This window comes from Suricata suricatta, chromosome 9, assembly GCF_006229205.1.
Source record: "Suricata suricatta isolate VVHF042 chromosome 9, meerkat_22Aug2017_6uvM2_HiC, whole genome shotgun sequence".
NCBI classification, from domain to species: domain Eukaryota; kingdom Metazoa; phylum Chordata; class Mammalia; order Carnivora; family Herpestidae; genus Suricata; species Suricata suricatta.
In genome coordinates, this window is record NC_043708.1 from 39452625 (window position 1) to 39472145 (window position 19521).

At 39.8% G+C, this 19521-nt stretch overlaps 1 non-coding gene across 1 annotated transcript; it reads right to left on the minus strand.

The window, feature by feature from the left end:
* Nucleotides 1–7485: 7485 nt before the first annotated feature.
* Nucleotides 7486–7592, minus strand: LOC115303092. The gene has a single exon (XR_003913809.1). It is a non-coding gene; the product is annotated as a U6 spliceosomal RNA (small nuclear RNA).
* Nucleotides 7593–19521: the final 11929 nt, after the last annotated feature.

The following is a 19521-nucleotide window of genomic DNA, read 5'->3' on the forward strand; positions in this document are numbered from 1 at the left end:
AGCACTCTGGACTCTGGTAACCAATTTGATGATAAACTATTAAAAAAAATTAAAAAAAGAAAAAAGAAAAAAAAAAGAAGTATGAGGCTATTATCCAAAGTATATAGGATTGTGAGTAACTTGTTCTATGAGTGTCCTGCAAGATGAGCAAACATTTCTAATAAATTTTAACTTGATAAACAAGTGATATCTTGTAATATGAGTAGTACTTGACGCTGAATGTCACATGATCACAACTGAGCCAATGGTTCCTCTCTATCTGTCTCCCTGTCTCTCTCTTTCACTACGGGGCTGTGGGTAATCATCTCCAATGTTCAAATGCTCAGTCTCAGGTCATGGTATTTGGCAGAAATCAATGAATTTTCAGAACATTGGAAGGTGTCTGTCCACAACCAGCACTACTGTATTTTTTTGTCAATTCAAAGCACCTGTGGACAGTCCCCTGCTTTCCCATACAAGAGGAAGCTTAGGAATGCTCGGCTCCATTCTAGGTCAGGCTGCCTGCAGATGTAGACCCTTTCCTCTGCTGCCTTACTGCCAGTTACATTACATACAGACTATGACAAGAGTTTATTAATCCTGTGCTGTAGTCAACATCTGTGCCCCCATGCAGAAAAAGATTCCACTGAGGGAACAGACAGCAGTTAAGCCCAGTAGTGATAATGAAAGTCATCCTATATAATAACCCTCCTCTCTCCGGTCTCCCTCATGTCAGCCACAAAGGTTTTCAAAGGCAAGTGCAGGTTAATTTGTTTACTTTTCTTTATATTTTGCATTTTATTTATTATTTTGTATTATATTACAGTATTATAATCATTTTTATATGACTATTTTGGGGTTGTGGAATGAACCATCCGGTTTCCATTCTTTCTTAAGGGGAAATTTGCTTTGATATACAAGTGCTTTGGATTACAAGCATGTTTCCAGAACAAATTACACTCACAAACCAAGGTTTTACTGTATGTGGATTGTTTATATCTTAAGAATTATTTTGTCCTAAAAGTCCATTTTGTGTTCACTTCACCTACTTGCAATAGAGAATACATCTTTTTCTTTATTATTAAAATTTTGTTAATGTTTATTTATTTTTGAGAGAGAGAGAACAGAGGGAGCAGAGCAGAGAGAGAGGCAGAGAAAGACTCTAATACAGATTCCATGCGTGAGCACAAAGCCTGAAATGGGGCTTGAACCCACAAACTGTGAGATCATGCCCTGAGCTGAAGTCCGACACGCAAATCAACTGAGCCACCCAGGTGCCCCACATGTTTCTTTGAAAAAAAAAAATGCTTTAAATGGTGTTCAGGTTCCCAGTCTAGACCAAAAACACATTACAGAATAGAGTTAGTCATAGCATTAATCCTGTTGGCTTCAACTCTAAATGGTGGGGTAAGGGGACAGCCTTTGCAGCAGTAAAGAAGGTAGAAGAGAGGAAAGACATTCCTTTTCCTTCCTTTGAGCCAATGGATGATGCCCTGGGAAAATCTGAACCAGGTGAAGTGTGCCCTCATCCATTTCTTCACCTTGCCTTGTGCCTCACTCTCTCAGTTTCTGGTGTCCCTTCCCACCAGGCTTCCATTACTTCATGGTGCTCTGTTTTCTCCCCCACGGTACCTTTGAAGGTCTGTCCGAATTCCAAAAGTGCTCCGAGTTCCACTAATTACTTGCCCTCTCCTCCCCTCCGTCAGAGCCCCACCAACACAGCTGGTCTCAGGTGTCACTGAACAAATTTACACAAATGTATGAATGGTTGATGGCCCCAAATTTTCTAGAATCATTTTTTAATTTTTAGAAATGAATCTTTCAAACACAGGTTATCTCTAGTTTGGAACTATGTTGTGACATTTAAAAACAAACAAACAATATAAAAACCAAGGCAGAGCAAGAGTTGCGGGGAAAGTATTAGAATAGGAGGGAATGGGGCAGGTCCCACAAAAACACTGCAAGCGAGTTGCTTAATCCTTTAAAATGTGTGATTTTCACAAACCCCACCCTTTGACCCACAGATTTTCCTGAACTGGCGAGAGTCGGATTTTAGCTAATCCTTGTTTTAGTAATGGCCCACTGGTACAAGCAGCCCCAGAATAACAACTGTCTTAAGATTAGACATTACAATCCTCTAAATTTTTCAGATTCATACTTGCAAAGCTCCACAGTTCCCATGAGGGGTTTTCGTGGGAACTGTGGAGCTTTTAGCCACCGAAGGGAGAGGGCAGGAAACCAAGTGTATAAGCAAATGTGTGTGCATATGTGTGTGTGTGTGTGCATGTGCACACACGTGTGCTGGAGTAGGTGCGTGTATACTTGCACAAGGTATTTATCACTTTGTAAGAAGAGCTCAATGTGTAATTAAACACACAAAGAGCTGCAACAGGTTCTAGTTTTGTCCAGTTTAGGGGACATGTCATAATCAACTCTACAATCTAAACTCAGGTCTACAATTCCTTCTACCCAGCTATTCCCTTCTCAGATCAAGGTCTTCCTGCTGTGGTTACTGAGGATGTATTCTATGTATGATTCTAATCTCACTCCTTTTTTTCCTATTTAAACCTATATTTACTTGCCTATGCATTGCACAAAGCTGGTGTCTGCTGGTGCTTGAATTGCCTTCTGATCTATTATTCAGAGTTAACTAGAACTCGGTCATCTCTCAATCAGCCTTTGCTCATTAGTAATAAAGGCTCATCAATTAGCTACAGTTGTTCATCTATAAACCTGAACTCTAATGAACAACCACAAAGGTTGACGAATACCCATCAGGTATAAACGATAGAAGGGAGCCTGCGCAGATGGTGATCATTGTGGGTCAGATCTTTAACTTGCAATCACAGGGGGTAAAGCGCCATGCAAAACACAGAAGGCAACATGGCCTCTGACCTTGAAGAACTGAGAGATTAAAAAAAATGAAAACAAGAATGCATCTCTCGCTTCACAAGGAACTTCACCAAAGGAAAGGAGTGAAATCTCAGTAATTTGAGAGATCAGCGAGAGACTTTTTTTTTTATTAATTTTTTTAATGTTTTTTATTTATTCTTGAGAGACAGAGAGAGACAGCGCAAGTAGGGGAGCATCAGAGAGAGAGGGAGATACAGAATCTGAAGCAGGCTCCAGGCTCTGAGCTGTCAGCACAGAGCCTGATGTGGGGCTTGAACCCACAAGCCATGAGATCATGACCTGAGCCGAAGCTGGCCACTCAACCGATTGAGCCACCCAGATCCCCTGAGAGACATTTTTGTGATAGAAGTTGTGTTTCTGTTTGGGCGAGGCTGAGAGGCTACAGAGTACACTTGCCACTTACATTGCTTTGCTAGGCAGCACCTGCTTACTCTTGTTCTAGAGCATGCTATCTGACAGAAATACGAGATGCATAAATACTTGAAGGTGTTCTAGTAGGCATGTTAAAAAAAAGTACAAGGAAACAGATGAAATAAATTGTAATAATATATTTTATATAACCATATTTATTCTAAATGTCTTTTCAAATAGCTTAAGTAATTTACATTCTTTTTTACACTCTTTAAAATCTGTGCATTGTATACTTACAGCACATCTCATTTCACACAAGCCACGCTGCAAGCGCTCAGTAGCTACATGTGACCAGTGGTTACATAGGGGACAGTGTAGGTCTAGAACATTCCACTCCGGAGGGTGCTCCATGGGTGCTAAAGTTCATACTTACCAAAGAGGAGACATCTTGTTCTCTTGTTCTCACTCTATATCCTATCGTCAGAAATTGGTTGGAGGCAGGAAAGGGATGGGGCAAGTCCTTTTTCAAGTTTTCTAAGGAATATTTAGCAAGGCTTGTTATCATCCTCAGGTACCTAGGGACTGAAGAGGGTCCTTTGTCAAAAGCAGACTTCCTTTGTGATGCATCAGAAGAATTCTCTGCATTCTAGGAGTTTGATATATGTCCATGCAAGTCATTGCCTATGAGACAGGCCTGGCCCCGGCTTCCTACACCGTTCTTCTGTGCTTTGTATAGAGAGGAATCCCTGACCCGTACTATCTTTCTTATCTGGGACTGCCTAAAGATAATTCATTCTGGAAATATCTCCTTCTGTCTCTGGTCATCGTAAAAGGCCAAGGCTCCGCCTCCAAGGGAGTGTAACTGATAATAATAGCTTCTACGTCTCTGGTATTTGGACTCTTCAAAGCAAGCTCAAAGACACTACTGTGTGTTATCCTCTCTGCAACTGTTAGGACCAGCACTTTGATGAAGAATCCAGGTTTCTGAAAAGTCCCAGTGATTCGGTGATTAGTCTCTGGCAAAGGTTTGTGAATTTTTGGAGTGCATAGGAAATCTTCCAGAGGGTTTGCTTCTGCTGGTGACAGAGTCTCTTGCCCCAAGGGTCAGGCCTTATACAGAGCTTCCTTTTCAACAAGCTCTCCAGGTAATTCTGAGTCAGGTGGCTTGGCTCTTTACAGTTTAGAAATAATGGTGGGTACTAGAAGGCAGGTTCCTATACATGGAGTGCATTGCTGTGTCCTCAGCTGTCCCACATTAGGAGCTTTCACAAAAATCACTTGCATTGTCATTTGAAATTATGTTTTGAACCCTTTTTGCCCATCAGAGAGTTTCCCTTGGCAGCATGAAATTCTGAGTGTCTTTTTGAGAAAAGTTGCTGCTGAACAGTTGTGCTTTTTAAAAAATAACAAAAGATGTATAGAAGCCAAATAAAAATCAGGTATCACCTAGGGCAACACTAGGTGTGCCATTGACTTATCTATCTCTCTATCCTTGAGAGATTCTTTTTCTTTTGTCAACTTTATTTTTTAATTAATTAATAAGGCTCTCTTAAGTGAGAAAACACAGATAAGCTGAAAGACACTTATTCATAGATCCATCCTTCAGAAACATTCACTTCGTTTTCACAAAATGGATTTGTAACATAAATTCTGTTTGCACTTGCCTTTTAAATTATTATTATCATCATCATCATCATCATCATCATCATATTTTAGAGAGGGGGGCAGGTGGAGAGATAGAGAGAATCTTAAGACTCCATACTCTGCATGGAGCCTGACATAGGGCTCGATCCCACAACCCTGACATCGTGACCTGAGCCCAAATCAAGAGTCAACACTCAACCAACCAAGCCACCCAGGTGCCCATGCACGTGCCTTTTTAAAACTTTTAATCTTATATTTTTGTCAGCTTAAAAAGTCTTCATACTATTATTGTTTTTAATGATAGTATCTTCTATAGTATACCGTAATTTTTCAACCCTCTATACTGGAACTTTTAAGTTGGGTTTTTGTTTTTAATAGACTATTTTTTTAGGGCAGTGTTAGGTTCTCAGCCAAACTGAGAGGAAGGCACAGAGATATGCCACGGACCCCTCTGCCCCACATGTGCACAGCCTCCCTCACTATCCACATCCGTCACCGGAGCTGCACATTTGTAACAGTTGATGAACCTACACTGATACACCATTATCACCCAAAGCCCCAAATTTACATTAGGATTCATACTTGGTGCTGTCCATGCTGTGGGGTTGGACACATGTAAAATGACATGTATCCACCATTATAATATCATACAGAGTAGTTTCACTGCCTTAAAAATCCTCTACACTCCTCCCATTCATCCCTCCTTCCCCCCACCACTAGCAGCCAGAATCACATACTGTGTAGCTTTCCAGATTTTTCTTTTCTTTCCTTTCTCCTCTCCTCTCTCCCTCCCTCCCTTCCTTTCTCCTTTCCTCCCATCCTTCCTTCTTCTCTCTCCTCCCCCTTCTCCTCCTTCCTCTTCTTTAACAAAGCATAAAGATTTTTTACATACATCTCTTTTGGAGAAGAGCTTGAATTTTTAATAAAGAAAAACATGGAGAGCAGAAACTAATACCCATTTCCCACTATCCAAAATGAACTACTCTTAATGTTTCAACACATTATTTTTCAGCCTTTCCATATATAAAAATATTTTTAAAGTATATAAATATTCTTCTTTAAAAAAAAAAGGAGAGATGAGACTGTCCCAAGTAAAATAAAAACTTCCCTTGACTACTGTCTTCTAATTTGGTACTCTCCTTTCTCTGCAGAGGAAATAACTATGATGAGTTTGGTGCATCTAGTAATCCATTTTAATACATAACACATATGTATCAAAAACATTTAGTAAAGTCTTATGGTCTTTTACACAAACAGTATTGTTCTGCATATATCATTCTGCAATTTTTTTCCCCATTCAACGATGTTTTTGATAATCTGTTCCTATGTAGTTCTATAGAAATCCAGGGCGCCTGGGTGGCTCAGTCCATTAAGCATCTGACTTCAGTTCAGGTCATGATCTCACAGTTCATGAGATGGAGCTCCATGTCAGGCACTGTGCTGACGGCTCAGAGCCTGAAGCCTGCTTTGGATTCTGTGTCTCCCTCTCTCTCTGTCTCTGCCCCTCTTGTGCTCTCTCTCTCTCTCTCTCTCAAAACAAATAAACATTAAAAAAAAGAAAAAAGAAATACAAGTCATTCCTTCCTATTATGACTTTACTCTCTCTTATTTATCTGTTTCTTACAAATGGAAATTTAGGCTAATTTGTCTTCCAAAAAGGACATACCTAGTTAGCTTCCTACCAACAATACCTATCTGTATTTTCGGAACCTTGACAATTGCTTGACATTGGAAAAAATGTTAAGCTTTGACAGTGTCATTGATGAAATATAGCTTATTGTTTTCAATCAAGTTTCTCAGATTAGTAGTGAGGTTAAGTGTCCTTTCAATGTTTATTAACTAAACATGGGGTGCGTGGGTGGCTCAGTCGGTTAAGCTCAGGTCATGATCTCACAATACGTGGGTTCGAGCCCCGTGTCGAGCTCTGTGCTGACAGCTCAGAACCTGGAGCCTGCTTCAGATTCTGTCTCTCCCTCTCTCTCTGACCCTCCCCTGCTTGCTCTCTGCTCTGTCTCTCAAAATAAAGACATTAAAAAAATTTTTATTAGCTAAACATATACTTATGGACAATTATCTGATTATATTCTCAGGAAAAATTCCTATCTGATCAAAGGCTATATTTTAAGACTTTCAGAACATATTTTGAAATTTCCATCTAAAATGACTGTTGTAACTCTTTCTAATCTTGCTGAAACCATGATAAAATACTCATCTTCCTTACTCTCACAAAACTGTGTATTACACAATCTTTGCCAATCAGATAATCAAAACGTGTGCCTCGTTTTTATTTTTCATTTCTTTGATTAATGGCAATGTTAATTTTTTCAATTCATATTCATATTTTAAAAATTCACATTCTGACTCAAGTGTCTTCTTTTTTAGATGAAGGTTTACAACTTTAGCCAACTTTTATACTGGGATATTCTTTTTCTTATTAACCCACACTTATATAATTTACAAATTCTTTGTAGCTTGACATCTCTTTTAACTTTGTGGTAATTGAATTATATACACGTATTTTAAAATTTTAGGTATTTAAATACTAACATATTTCCGTTATATTTTCTACTTGATCTTTTATTTTTGTATAATTATTTTTAAAATACGGAACGCTTCACAAAGGTGCGTGTCATCCTTGCACAGGGGCCATGCTGATCTTCTCTGTATCATTCCGATTTTAGCCTATGTGCTGCTGAAGCGAGCACCACCTTCTCTTCTAAATAACTTTTATTTCTAATCTCAAAATGCATGTGCATTATGAAACGTCATTACAATACAAATAAAGAAAGAAAAGCCTATGTCATTTTACCACCTAGAGATAAGAATTATTAATATTTTGAAGTATACCCCTCCAGATTATTTCTATGCATATACACTACACATACACTTTTTTCAGTAATTCTTCTGAGCGTGTGCCTCAGGAATAAGGTTCTAGGTCAGTGATTCTCCAACTTCAGCACACACCAGCATCACCTGAAGGTGCCTGCTACAATAGAGATTGCTGGGTCCCACTCCTGTAATTTAGTGAGGGGACCCAAGAATTTGCATTTCTGACAAGTTCCCAGGTGATGTGGATGCTGCTGGTCTGGGGACCACACTTTGAGAACCAATCCAAACTATCACACTGGAGCCACTTCCCTACTTAAATCCTTTTTATAGTTTCCTCCTGTCTGTGGGACAAAGTCCAGACTGCTTGGCGAGGCACACACATCTTTTATGATCTGGCCCTGAGCTGCTTCCTCTCCAGACTCACTCTTCACACTTGGCCCAGCACTCCACCCCAGGAGGCAGCCCTGTATGGACTATATCAACAGGTTCTGTGCTCTGCCTTCTGGGTCAGCTGGCAGGAGACCGGAGGGTGGGAAAGACAGCAATCACAGAATCCCGTCTCTCGCCCCACCCTCGGGCTTCTTTCCTCCAAGGTTTGGCAGTGGCCACCTTCCTCTACCTAACATCCAAATGGATTTGGTTCTTTCCTACAGCTATAGCTCTAAGTTCTTGTCATTTCCCCCTCCCCTGGACCCTTAGGCGTAGGGACCATAACAACTCTCCACTGTTGTTGGTATGAGGAAAGCTTCATTGTCTCTTTCGGGTTCTTTTAACTCTGTTCACACCTCTGTCATCCGTCTCTTTATCACATTCTCTTTACTCCTTTTTGGCACTCCTTCTCTTTCCTGCTGAAACTGGCTGATCCAGGCCTCCTTCCCATTCCTATTTCCCACTAACCTTTTCCTAGGCAAGACCTGGTCACACATTGTACAAATACAGTTGACCTTTGAACAATGCAGGTGGGGGCAGGGGTGCTGACTCCTAGGCAGTCAAAAATCCATGTGTAGAGGTGTGTGCCTGGGTGGCTCTGTTGGTTAAGCATCTGACTTCAGCTCAGGTCATATTCTTGTGGTTCATGGGTTCGAACCCCACCCCAGTCTCTGTGCTGACAGTTCAGACCCTGGAGCCTGCTTTGGATTCTGTGTCTCCCTCCCTCTGCCCCTCCCCTGCTCATGCTCTGTCTCTCTCTCAAATAAACATAAAAAAAAAAAATTCATGTGTAACTTTTGACTCCCTGAAAACTGAACTGCTAATAACTTCCTGAAACCTTCTGGTAACAGTTGATTAATTATACGTATTATATACTTCATTTTACAATAAAGCAAGGTAGACAAAAGAAAATGTTATTAAGGAAATCATAAGGAAAAGAAATTACATTTATGATTCCATACTGTACTTGGTGGAAAAATCTGGGTATAGTGGACCTACGCAGTTCAAACCAGTGTTGGTCAAGGGTCAGCTGTACCATATAGTTCACAGTCCCTTGCTTTTCCCTTTGGCTGAAAAGTCCTTTTATTTTATGCAGAAAACTACTCCTCAGCCTTTCATCCATAGGTCAAATGTCATTTTCTGCATCAAGCCTTCCCCTTCTCTTCAAACTTCAGGTTTCTGGGACTTTTTTCATATACAGATCAGTTGAGACATATTTCACAAACCATAAAATCCACTGCAGCTTTTAGAATATTTTGAGTTTTGCAACCAACACCACAGTCTGATTTCCAAACATTTCAGCACCCCTAAAATGAACCCTGTATCCATTAGCGGTCACTCCCTTGCTCATCTTGGCCCCTCTGCAATCACGCATCTACTTGTTTTCTCTGTGGTTTTGCCCACTTTGGATATTTCACATTAACGGAATCATACATTATCCTTTTGTGACTGACTTCTTTTACTTACTGTAACCTTTTTAAGGTTTATTCATGTTGCAGTATGTATCAGTATGTCATTCCTTTTTATGGCCAAGTCATATTCTACCATAGGGATATGCTACATTTTGTTTGTCCACTCACCAGTTGATAGACACATAAGTGTTTTCACTTTTTGGCTATTCTGAACAATGCTGGTAGGAACATTCATGTACACGTTTTCGTGTGGACATGTTTTCAGTTCTCTCGGGTATATACCTAGGAGTGGAATGTATGGGTAACGCTATGTGTAACGGTTTGAGAAGCTACCAAAGTGTTTTTCAAAGTGCCTGTACCATTTTACATTCCCGCAAGCAGTGTACAAAGATTCCAACTTTTGTATATCTTTCTCAACAGTTGTTATAGTCTGTTCTTTTAATTATACCATCCTAATTTATGTGATGAGAAATCTCACTGTGATTTTGATTTGCATTTCTCTAATGATCAAGGAAGTTGAAATCTTGGGGCACCTGGGTAGCTCAGACAGTTAAGCATCCTACTCTTGATATCAGCTCAGGTCACAATCTCATGGTTTGTGAGAGAAAGCCCTGTGTCAGGTTCTGTCTGGAGAGCGCAGAGCCTGCTTGGGATTCTCTCTGTTCCCTCTCTTTCTGCCCCTCCCTTCATGCTCTCTCACATGAGCCTGCTTGGGATTCTCTGTCCGTCTCCCTCTCCCTCTCCCTCCCTCTCTCTCTTTCAAAACAAATTAACATTTTAAAAAGCAAGCTGATATCTTTCTATATGCCTATTAAGATCTTTGATGCACTTTCAGTTAATTTCTGCATATGGCATGTGAGAGAGACCCAATTTCATCTGTTCGTTTGTTTTTTAACATGTGAATATTCAGTTGTCCCAGTACTATTCGCTGCAAAGACTCTTCTATCTCCCTTTCAATCGTCTTGGCACCCTTCGTAAAAACCATTTGAGGGGCACCTGGGTGGCTCAGTCAGTTAAGCATCCTACTTCAGCTCAGGTCATGATCTCATGGTTTGTGGGTTCGAGCCCTGCATTGGGCTCTGTGCTGACAGTTCAGAGCCTGGAGCCTGCTTTAGATTCTGTTGCTCTCTCTCTCAAAAATAAATAAACATTTAAAAAATTATTTGAACATTGGGGCATCTGGTTGGCTCAGTTATATGTCTGACTTCAGCTCAGGTCATGATCCTGAGGTTTGTGAGTTCAGGCCCCACACCAGGCTCTGTGCTGACAGCTCAGAGCCTGGAGCCTGCTTCAGATTCTGTGTCTCCTCTCTCTATGCCCCTCCCCTGCTCTACTCTGTCTGTCTCTTCTCTCTGTCTCTGTCTTTCAAAAGTAAATAAACATTTTTTAAAAAAACCGCTTGAACATAAAGGTGAGGGCTTCTGGGACTTTTTATATATAACTTAACTATAACACTTACCACATTGACTTAATTTCACAGAATGTGAGCTTCATAAGTCTAGGAATTGACCATGTCTGTTGATGTAGGTAAAGCATAATGCCCAACATACAACAGTACTCAATATGTACTCTACTATTTAAATACATCTTAATGTTATCTACTGCTAAAATGCAAATGGGATCAGGGAAAGAACACTATTAACTCCTTACCATGGAATAGTTCATCAAATGAAGAAATAACAAGAATTATAGGGATGGAAACAGAGGGCAGGTGGGTTTTGATGGAGGAGCCAGGGAAGGGAAAACCTTCAGCCTTGGTCTTGCTTGGCTAAGGGAACACCTTGGGCTATTGAAAGTGTACCTCCTGGTGTTGGCTCCTTGAAAGGAACTGTGTGGAACCAGAAAAAATAGAAATTAGAGTGTAATAAGAAGGAGCTGAAGAAGAATTTACCTAATTAACAATTTTGTCATCAGTCAGCCCACGTTCTGAGAAGACAATAATCAAAAAAGTTATCAGAGAGGATCTGGATATTGAATTAAGATGAGCTTATGGGTGCATGTGACACAGCACTTGGTTACCTATTTAATCGAATGGCAATAAAACATTTAAAAATTAACACAGAGGGGCACCTGGGTGGCTCATTCAGTTGAGCATCCTACTCTTGATTTTGGCTCAGGTCATAATCTCACAGTTCGTGGATTGAACCCTGTGTTGGTTTCTGCACTGACAGTGCAGAGCCTGCTGGGGATTCTCTCTCTCTGCTCCTCCCTATCTATTGTTCTCTCTCTCTCTCTCTCTCTCTCTCTCAAAATAAATAAACTTAAAAACAGAAAAGAACCATAGCTCTATCATAAGTGGGGATTCCTAAATTAAGGATATAATAAAATCAACATGAAGCACAGAAAATTTTCCTAAGGCAGAGGATTTTTCCTAGCCAGGCAGATTACACTTAAAGAATAACCTTTTATGTTGTAGGCAAAGGCATTAATCAGTAAATAAACAAAAAAGCAAATAAAAAAGGCTCAGAACTGAGCAAATATTACTAAGATTTTTAATACACTTCATAGCTTCTTTTCAGACTCAGGTATTAAAAACTAAGGCAAATAAAATTCACTTTCATGTTTCTTCCTTCAAATTTACTTCTGCTTTCCTTTTCTCACTACAAATGTGTGTTAGAGTTTTCTTCTTAACCAATTATAATACCTTGGTGGTTCCCTCATTATTAGTGAGAAAAAAACCTTTCACATGTGTTTATACTTGTATGTATTTGTATGAGAGCATTATGTTATCATTGTATAAAAATTATTCTTGAACAGATGAGACACAGTGTCCCATATGGTTCTGTGACCAAGAACTCACAGGATGGGAGACAGCAATTTTCCTCTCTAGACTGAGAAACAGAAATTAAATATTTCACTTCTCCTTATCACCCCCTCACCCTTAGGGTATCTTCCACTCTCCCATAGTCAGCTCTTTGGGGTATTAGAAATAATTCTAGTGTGTACCCTCTTATGAAGACAAAAAGTCTATAATGTAGTAATAGGCTTCAGCTTTGTCCATCTTAAAGTCAGTTACTTTTATCTCCTTAGTTTTTCCTTTACATCCCAACTACCTTGATGTTGCCTTGAAGACTTATTTATGAGAGTTTTTGTTTGTTCTTTAATATTTTACAGCTTTCTGTTCTTGTTTCATGGGTATGATAGTCCCCTAATTTCAATGAAGTTATTAATAATGATTTCTTTAGAAGAGTTCCTTTTTGTTATTTTTATTTCTTCAAGTTGTGGGGTTTTCTTGTTTGTTTTGTTTTTGTTTTTTAGTTTGGGGTTCAGTCTTTCATTTTCATGTGAGGAGCTTTCCTCAGAGAGTAGCAGTCTCCAGATGCTCATGTTTGAGACCAGACAACTGAAAAGTGCCCTGGAAGCTCTACATGTGTTGTGTTTACCCAGTACTTCTTCCCTCCCCACTCCCCTCTTTCTAACCCACCCTCTCCACTCTCCCCTACAAGATTAATCTCAGCACTAGCTCTTTTTAGAAAGTGATCCTGGTGTCCCATCCTGCCTCAACACTTTCCCATCCCCCATTACAACCCACAAAGGGTGGGGACAAGTCTGGCCCCATTCCTGGCACAGTCACCTACAGCAAGTATCTATAGAAAGAATGAATATAGGAATGCCCACCTCCAACATGTACTTTATTTGCATTACTTCTTTTTATCCTCATAATGAATATATGGCATTCTGCTTTTTCTCATGATTCTTTCTCAATTGTGGAAAAATCAGAAGACCCATGAGCAAAAGAAGGTATCTATAAGCAAAAGAACAGTCGTCTTATTGCCCTGCAGGTCTGAAGCAGAGAAAGTTATGGCAGGGGAGTGAAGTTGAAAAGGGATAGGAAAGGCCTCACATGTTCCTGGCACTGTGCTAAGTAAGCACTTTGTGTCCTTTAAGTTATTACTCACAACAATCCATTGATTTAGAGCTTCAGAGGGATTAAGTGATTTGTGCTAGATCACACATGTATGATTTGGAATCAAGTCTCTCTGGCTTATGCTCTGGGGGATCTCTGGGGGATCAAGACAGGTAGGGTGTTGGCTTTGATGGGACTTTTGGTAGGTACCCTGATGGAATGAACCCTTCCCCAGCCCACGTGATTTTCTCAAACCTGCCCTTAGTGCATTTGTATGCTCTTTTTCAAAAAAGTTTTTATTTACATTCCAGTTAGTTAACACAATGTTATATTAGTTTCAGGTGTAGATTTAGTGATTCAACACTTCCATACCAAGCCAGTGCTCATCACAAGTGCACTCCGAAATCCCCATCACTTATTTAACCCATTCCACCACCCACCTCTCCTCTGATATCTGTTTATTCTCTATAGTTAACAGCCTGTTTCTTGGCTTGCCTCTCCCTTTTCCCCTCTTTGCTCATTTGTTTTGCTTCTTAAATTCCACATATGAGTGAAATTATATGGTATTTGTCTCTGACTTATTTTGCTTAGTTTCATCCACGTCATTGCAAATGACAAGATTTCATTGTTTTTTATGATTGAGTTGTATATATATATATATATATTGAGTTGTATATATATATATATATATATATATATATATATATATATATATATACACATAGCGCACATCTTCTTTATCCATTCATCAGTCGATGGACATGGGCTGTTTCCACAATTTGGCGATTGCAGATAGTACTGCTATAAACATCAGGATATATGTATCCCTTCAAAGTAGTATTTTTGTATTCTTTCAGGAAACACCTTGTAGGGCAATTTCTAGGTTGTAAGGTAGTTCTAATTTTAACTTTTTAAAAATGTTTATTTTTTATTTTTGGGGGGGAGAGAGAGAGAGAAAGAGAGAGAGAGAGAGAGAGAGAGAGAGAGAGAGAGAGAGAGAGAGAGAGCGCACAAGCAGGAGAAGGGAGAAAGAGAGGGAGACACAGAATCCAAAGTAGGCTCCACCCTCTGAGCTGTCAGCACAGAGCCCAACACAGAGCTCAAACCCACGAACCATGAGATCAGGACCTCAGCCAAAGTCAGGTGCCCCTAATTTTAACTTTCTGAGGAATCTCCATACTGTTTTCCAGAGTGGCTGCATCAGTTTACATTCCCACCAACAGTATGAGAAGGTTTCTCTTTCTCCACGTCCTTGCCAACACCTGTTGTTTCTTGTGTTGTTGATTTTAACCATTCTGAAAGGTGTGAGGTGATATCTCATTGTGGTTTTGATTTGTATTTCCCTGATGATCAGTGATGTTGAGCTGTTTTTCATGTGTCTATTGGCCATCTGGATCTCCTCTTTGGAAAAACGTCTATTCATGTCTTCTACTGATTTTTTTATTGTATTATTTGATTTGAGTTTTATAGGTTCTTTATGTATTTTGAATACTAACCCTTTATCAGATATGTCATTTGCAAATATCTTCTCCCACTCAATTGGTTGCCTTTTAGTTTTGGTGATTGTTTTCTTTGCTGTGCAGAAGAAGCTTTTTATTTTGATGAAGTCCCAATAGTTTATTTTTGCTTTTGTTTTCCTTGCCTCAGGAGACATATGTAGAAAGATGTTGCTATGGCTGATGTCAAAGAGGTAACTACCTGTGTTCTCCTCTAGGATTTTTATGGTTTCATGTCTTACATTTATATCTTTAATCCATTTTAAATTTATTTTTTCTGTAGGGTGTAAGAAACTGCAAGTTCTAGCCACAGCATCAAAAAGACAACAAAAAGAAATAAAGGCATTCAAATTGGCAAGGAAGAAGTCAAACTCACTATTTGTAGATGACATAATGCTTTATATTAAAAAGCCCGAAAGACTCCACCCAAAAATTGCTAGAACTGATAGATAAATTCAGTAAAGTGGCAGGATATAAAATAAATGTATAAAAATCTATTCCATTTCTATACACCAATAATAAAGCAGCAGTAAGAGAAATTAGGGAAGCAATCCCATTTACAATTTTACCAAAACCAACAAGATATCTAGGAATAAACCTAGCCAAAAAGGTTAAAGACCTATACTCTGAAAACTACAAAACACTGACGAAAGAAATTGAAGATGACACAAAGAAATGGAATAATATTCCATTTTCATGGGTTGGAAGGATAAATATTGTTAAAATGTCTATACCACCCAAAGCAATCTACACATTTAATGCAACCCCTATCAAAATACCAACAACATTTTTAACAGAACTAGAATAAACAATCCTAAAATTTGCATGGAACCACAAAAGACCCTGAATAGATAAAACAACCTTGAAAAAGAAAAGCAAAGCAAAGCTGGAGGTATCACAATTCTGGACTTCCAATTATAATACAAAGCTGTAATGATCAAAACATTATGGTACCAGCACAAAAATATAGACACATAGATTAAAAGAACAGAAGAGAAACCCCAGAAATGAACCTACAACTATAGGATCAATTAATCTTCGACAAAGCAGGAAAGATTATCCAATGGGAAAAAGACAGTTGCTTCAACAAATGGTGTTGGGAAAACTGGACAGCAATGTGCAAAAGTATGATAGCAGACCACTTTCTTCACTATACATTTATTTAGAAGGTTGCTGTGCTTTTGGACTGAGGCTTTCAAAAGAGCCCGGTAAGCAGCCTTACCAACTCACTTAAAACTGAAACCCAGATTTGTTCCCTGTGTCTCCTGTAGTGACAGTCTGAACTGCTCAGGGCATAATGCCTTGTAAATGTCAATTTTGTATTTATCAGCATGGCTTTTAGCTATGGCAATCAATAAGACATACCCTTCTTTTGGTAATGGCTGCATTAAATGGCATCTGTCCCTTTGCATTAAGAAATCACATTATACTTGTCTGCCAATTGACTGAAATAAAAAAGCATTTCCAATAGCTGTACCTCTTTCACTAATGCTTTTCCTTTTAGGCTTAGCCCTTAAAAGGCAGATAAGATCAACAGAATGGGACCCCTAGTAACTTCCCCTTGCCCACCTTTTACATGGGCACTGACCATGGAACTATATAGATAAATGAGCTTTTCAGGCCTAAATGCTATATGCGGCACTTCAGACATAGAGAAAAGTTCTAGAACTCTTTCCCCCAGTCATTGCTCCACTTAACAGTGTCAGAGAACTCACCCAACAGATGTGATTGAGTCTAAGGGCCTGAGGAAATGGAACATTTGTGGTATAGGTTTATGGATTTCGGTCCAACCTGATTTGGGTGGATCCAAGGTTGGATTACACAGGTATAATCTTCATTAACAAAGTAATATTACATATTTTCCCATTTCTGATTAATGGATTATTATCATATATATATACATATTGCAATTTTATCGATGTTTCTCAAGCCATTAATCAGTTAGCCTTTCCCTCAGGCATGAGACATGGCTTCACTTTTGTGCTTCTTGAGAGCTTTCTTTTGACAGAGTGAGTCATAAAAGCTCAAGTGTATTCATTCTCTTTTCAGTTTGTGAATCTGATCCCCCATAAAGCATGCTGACTACATAAAGAGAGGAACTGTATAAAAAGCAAGTATTACTAATGTAATGCTTCCCCAGGCACATTTGCCAACCAAAATATTAAGCTCTCTTTAAATAAATGCTCGGAATTACTAGTTTATCATTCAGTCAAGGGTTTATGTGTGTAAAACTATTCCAGCCGAGGCTAATGTCCCTGCAACGTAATGTCATATACAGTCTTCCAAGATGGGTATTTTGGGGTCTGCAATTTCCCCTGTTTGGGAGGTTTTCTTAATTACAGGAATGCCAGAAAAGTGTGCTTTTAACCCAGTAGGCCAGTCTTGGATACAATTTGTCAGCCATCTCTTTATGCTGAAAATATAAACACCTGAATGGAAGGGTGTCTATTACCACTTTTCTGTTTAAACACATTGCCTATATCTGCTACAAAAAGAGATGAAATAAACCAAAATGTTTATTTAAATCCCAATAAAAACCACTGGCCCAATTTGTTTTTCAGAAAGGCTTAGATTATTAGTTGTAGCTTAACTCCCCTCTCCCATTCTGCTCCCTTCCTCTTTCTTTGCTTTGAATTCAACCCTTGAAAAATCATCTGTCTGTTTCTGGTCTAGTATTGGAAGTTCCCCTGCCCTCCCCGCCCCCCCCTTTCAACTCCTGGCCCCAAGCAAGGCTACGGTGAGTCTGTGGCTGGGCAACGCAGGGCTGACCCCATCCATGCTCCTGGAGGGGGCTAGACAAGCGGTGCCCCCAACAGTGCAACAGCTGTCACAGACCAGCCTCTTTCTTTCCTGGCAGAACACGCAGGGGGCGGAGTCTCACTGACTGCCCTGGGCATCGCGTTTTTTCTTTCTCTGAAAGGGCAGGTGGCTCTAATGCATCCTGTCTCCGGCCTACCCTTTTCCCCTTAGCCTGCCCATCCCCAAACAGTAAGTTAGTCACTGGAGGATTTGGACATGAAACATGATGCAAGAGCAGGCAGGGAAATCTCAGACATGGAACAAAGCCATCTGAGAGCTATTGCATCAGCCTAGGACTTTGATTTTGTGTGTTTGTGTCTTAAATGCTAGTTACTATAGCTACCGTGAGCAACAGATATAAAGGTGATAGTGGAAACATGCAGTGGCTTTTTAGAGGGTTTGTGTGTCACGTTTTCTTTTTTTAGCTTTTCTTGCACTGAATGTTAAGTCAAAGATACCTACTCTAATTAATGGCTAAATTGGAATTGAAAATGAATCATAATTAGCCACCTGACATTGATCATCTGTGACCTTAGAATTCCAGTATTCCAGTTTTCTGCCAAAGGTAGAAGTGTGCATGTTTAGAGCTATTCACAAAGACAATCTCAGAAACCTACTTTAAGATGTATCAACAATGCTATTTATTCTGATTTAAATGAATCAGATTTATGTTATTAAGTTTAATTAATTTTTTTTTTAATTTTAGAGAAAGCATGCAAGTGGGGAAGAGGGGCAGAGGGAAAGACAGAGAGAGTGCGAATCCCAAGCAGGCTCCACAATCAGCTCGGAGCCTGACTCAGAGTTTGATCCCACAACTCTGGTTTCATGACCTAGGCCAAAATCAAGTGTCAGTGACTCAACTGACTGGGCCACCCAGATGCCCCTAAGTTTAACCTGAAGAAACAACTGGTAGCAATTCCCCCGCTCTCTGCTCTTTTAAAAAACCGTTTTTCCATATCATTGTACAATGTACTAATTCAAGCCTATGAACCATAGGGTCTCATGTAGACATTATAAAGACTTCATAAAAGCTGAAGACCAACTTGTATACCTTTACGGTAGTTGTCTGTTTTGTGATCTATTTTCTCTTTAGTGGCCTGCATGTTGTCTAAACAGCCATTAAAAACTCTTATCTTCCTTTCCCCTCAGTTACCTAGTTCTATAGTCAGAGACCATGTTGTTGGTGAAATTTCACGTTAGTAAAGCCTGCACTGCAAAACCAAACAATACAGAGACTTATAAAAGAGCTCCCCAAACATAACCGAGAAGCAAGAGCCAAACAGCGTCTCTGCTCCTGATGGAAATGATTACCAACTCCAGATTCCCCACAGAGAAGCCTCTCTCCATGATGCATGGAAAAGTTTCCAGAACATAATCTAATAATAGCAAAAATAAACAGAAATACTAAATAAATACTCCAACAAACCCACTGCTCACAGCACGAATGGAAATCCAGGGTGCTGACGGTGTGTGGGATTTTCCTGTGACCCAGAGCACGCATGAGGTGCGCACCCAATCTCGGGGATATCCTATCGAGGTGTGGAACGTCACTGTGCCTTTGCAAGTGGAAAAAGCGAGGTGCAGAGGACAGATGTGGCCTGCCCAAGGGTATCTCGGGCAGAGGCGGGTCGGTGATGGACGCAAACATCCTAGGGCTCGGCTGAGGCTTGCTCTGTAGTTACACCGCTTCTTCTACCACATAAACAAACTCTTTGTTCACTGTGAAACCTGATTTCACTTTCCTTACACCTGACAGAGCCTAGTCTGGTGTCAGAAAATAATTATTTAAACAACAGCTATGAGAATGTATGCCACCATGGGG